We start from the raw sequence: 3,746 nt of genomic DNA, 5'->3' as shown, positions 1-3,746 counted from the left end.
TTTATTATATGTAAGTACACTGTAGCTGTCTTCAGACACTCCAGGAGAGGGCGCCAGATCTCGTTACGGATGGTTGTGAGCCACCATGTGGTTGCTGGGAGTTGAACTCTGGACCTTCGGAAGAGCAGTCGGGTGCTCTTACCCACCGAGCCATCTCACCAGCCCTACTTCTGTGGTTTTATATTTTGTTTTTAAATAACTCCTGCCGGGCGTGATGGTGCACGCCTTTAATCCCAGCACTTGGGAGGCAGAGGCAGGCAGATTTCTGAGTTCGAGGCCAGCCTGGGCTACAGAGTGAGTTCCAGGACAGCCAAGACTACACAGAGAAACCCTGTCTCGAAAAACCAAAAAAAACAAAAACAAAAACAAAAACAAAAAACAAAAAAAACTCCTTTCAAAAATTTAAAAAATTATCTCTTAAAACAAACAAACAAAAAGCTGCTCAAGGTGAAGCACGCCTTTAATTCAGCACTTGGGAGGCAGAGGCAGGCAGATCAAGCCCCAAGCCCGGCTACATAGCCAGGCACTGTCAAGTTTGTTTTAAAAAACTCAGGCTTCCGGCCCAGAGCTTCACTGATGTAGGCAAGTATTCAGGGTTTCTGAAAGCCAGTTGTAGTGTAAATCACCAGAATCAATGTTTGTTTTACCCTAATTTCAAAAGATACTGGTGTTCACGAAGTTCTTTCAGATACAAAAAAATGATAGAATTGTTTCCTTACTGTGTGTGCATGCACACATCTGTAAGCGCTGTTGCACAACCGTCCTTATGTGGAGCTCAGAGGACAACTTCAAGACCCATTCTCTTCTGTTGCCTTGTGAGACTTGAGAATGGAACACAGGCTATCAGGCCTGACACACAGTCTTCTTACCAGGCTAGCTTTGAGCTTGTGGTCCTCCTGCCTTCAGACTCCCGGGCTGCAGGCTGTGCCATCATACCAGATCACGATGCTCATTTAGTTTGATTTTCAGCAACTCCTTTGAGTTACTTTGGCTGGTTCTGGAATACTTGCTTGTCAAAGCACTGTTTATCCCTGATCCTCCTGCTTCTGTCTTCCAAGTGCTGGGATGACAAGCTCGAACATCAGTGACCCACACAGGACTGCCCATGTGGGTCAAAGCTGAGGCTTAGAAACCTTCCTTGGGTGGTCCTGCTCGACTCCAGAATCCTCCTGAAACCTGTCTCTCTCTGGTTTGAAAGAGGAAGGGGTAGAAGAGATAAGGGTAAGAGGGAATTTGCCTAGGGAGGGAGCAGTGAGCATTTGTGGAGAAAAACAAAAACAAAGCGGTGGCTCAGACCCTACTGCCATCCGCCTGCAAAGACAAGGAGATAAGCACAAATACAAATCACCAAAACAAAATGCAGGGGCAGGGAGATGACTACAAGTACAATGCAAAAGCAGTAGCATCCATACTAAACAATACCGCAAGGATACTTGGAAATTCAGATACGTGAAGCAATAAGAATCTGCCCCTAGTCATACAGAGAACAACTTGGAATTAAATACGCAATAGATAAGACAAGAGGCTTTAAAGCAGAAAGCAAGTCTGACATTTAACAACGAATATTCAGTCTCCGTAGAGACTGTCAAAAATTGCCAATGCCGACTATATTTCAAGTCGTCATGGCGGGGTATTGGGAAAAGTTTTCAATTAGCAATAATCGCGCCTCGGATAAACCTCATTGGCTACGATACTGCCACTGCGCAAAGCTGACGAGTGAACGTGCTCGCTCAGCCTCCCAGGGCTGACGACTCCCATTACAGTCACGGTGAGCTCCGGCCCACGCGCGACCTCCACGTGACGGGAACGGAACCCAGCGGTTCCATCTCGATCATCTGCGTGGACACGTTCTTGCCCGTGGGTTATCTCGCGCCCGAACGTCCGTGTTTTGCAAACTACGCGGCAGTCGCTTGGGATGCTGGGGACTCTTATGCAAATCGAGTCAACGTCATCGCGATGGCCTGGGTGGAGGCTCAACCGCGGCGGGAGAAGGAGGGTAAGCCAGAAGTTCGGGATGAAAGGACCTGTGTCGTGACGGTCCGATGCAGAGGCTGACCTCGCGGTGGTGGCTTAGAGGTCTGTAACCCTAGCACTCCAGAGGCGGAGGATTTGCTGTGAGTGTTGGGCCAGTCACGGATACAAGTTTGAGAAGACCGGAGGCGGAGACAGGATTGCTGCAGACGGGGATAACAGACTTTCCAGTATAGCAGGAGTTTTAAAAAAAGAAATCTCAAGAAAATAGAATATTCCAACACCTAGAAAAGCCGTAGAAAGAGTTGAAAAGTGCTTTAGCTTAGAAGAATTAAACAAAACTTCTTTAGTTTGTAAGTTGAAAAAAAGAAATAGTATACTTTTTTTTAAACCATAATTATTCAGTCTCCGTAGAGACTGTCAAAAATTGCCAATGCCGACTATATTGCAAGTCGTCACGGCGGGGTATTGGGAAAAGTTTTCAATTAGCAATAATCGCGCCTCGGATAAACCTCATTGGCTACGATACTGCCACTGCGCAAAGCTAAAGAACTTCGGCCCCAGCGCAACGTTCCTAGCAGACGAGGACCCTATTTCAAAAAGGGGGTTTCAAGCAAACGGGAAAACCCTCCATTATCGCTACCCTGGAAATGAGAGCACCAAGGACATTCTCTTGGCACTCTCTATGTGATAGAACGGAGAGGCGTGCTAGTTTTATTTAAGATTTACGCGGTGGAAATGAAGCAAAGCACTATGGGAACGAACATGCTAATAGACTCGGCTAGGAGCCTGGGGGGTGGGCGGGGGGGACCGGAGGCAACCGCCCGCGTCTAGGTGTAAAGTTGGGCTCAACGTTAACTACTTTTTCCAAGGAGGCTTTCTTGCTTATGACTTTAGACACAAGAAAATACGCGTATAAAGTCTAGAATAGCATCAGAGGTAGTGTTAACTATCTTAAGGGTGATGTCAGCGTCGTTGACGACAGTCACATTCATTGTAAGAACCTGATCTTCCCAAAATAGAGCTCCGTTGGCATTAAACTCTGAGCTCCCTGGCCCACTTTCAGGACCAGCCGGTGACAAACGCTCTCACGCTAGAGACTTTACACATCTGAAAACACTGTGAGTGTAAGTGTGTAGAGGTCAGAGGACCACTAGTGGGAGGCAGTTCTCTCCTTCCACCACCTGGGTCCCAGGGATTGAATTCAGGGGAGGCTTACCCACAATCCGTCTCACCAGCCCAGCCCCTGTCTTCAATTGTTCCGGGTATATACAGTAGTGGAGTTGCTGGCTCATATAGGAATTCTAGGTTTAATTCTAAGTGAAGATTTTGTTTGTTTGTTGTTTTGAGACACGATGGTCTCCCTGGCTGACCTGGAATTTGCTCTCTAGACCAGGCTGTCTTAAAACTCACAAAGACCCTCCTGCCTCTGCCTTCCCAGTGTTGAAGATTAAAGGACCCCAAATCAGCTTCAACCCCTTTTGTGGTATAGGAAATTAAATCCAATGTTTGGACACGGAGGGCTTCCTAACCCTTCTTTGAAAAGACTTTAATTCTGAGGAGAGAGGCTAAAAAGGCTTCATTACCCAGCAATGCTGGAGCACATGAAAATGGGAAGTAAATTTCTCTGCTTTGTTTTAACTTTGACAAGTAGAAAGCTGTTCATTCAAACCCTGTGTCTAGCTGGGCGTGGTGGCGCATGCCTTTAATCCCAGCACTCGGGAGGCAGAGGCAGGCGGATTCCTGAGTTCGAGGCCAGCCTGGTCTACAGAGTG

General features: G+C 47.2%; 2 non-coding genes and 1 pseudogene across 2 annotated transcripts; 1 reads left to right on the top strand and 2 right to left on the bottom strand.

The window, feature by feature from the left end:
- Positions 1 to 2,055, top strand: part of LOC110294924 — a 3,883-nt pseudogene extending 1,828 nt beyond the window's left edge.
- LOC115031255 lies at positions 1,571 to 1,711 on the bottom strand. The gene has a single exon (XR_003836855.1). It is a non-coding gene; the product is annotated as a U4 spliceosomal RNA (small nuclear RNA).
- A 321-nt stretch (positions 2,056 to 2,376) lies between the features above and the next one.
- Positions 2,377 to 2,517, bottom strand: LOC115031256. Its single transcript, XR_003836856.1, has one exon. It is a non-coding gene; the product is annotated as a U4 spliceosomal RNA (small nuclear RNA).
- Positions 2,518 to 3,746: the final 1,229 nt, after the last annotated feature.

The sequence above is a fragment of the Mus caroli genome, chromosome 5 (genome assembly GCF_900094665.2).
Source record: "Mus caroli chromosome 5, CAROLI_EIJ_v1.1, whole genome shotgun sequence".
NCBI classification, from domain to species: Eukaryota; Metazoa; Chordata; class Mammalia; order Rodentia; family Muridae; genus Mus; species Mus caroli.
The sequence above is the reverse complement of the archived record's forward strand: the minus strand, read 5'-3'. Positions and strand labels throughout refer to the sequence as shown.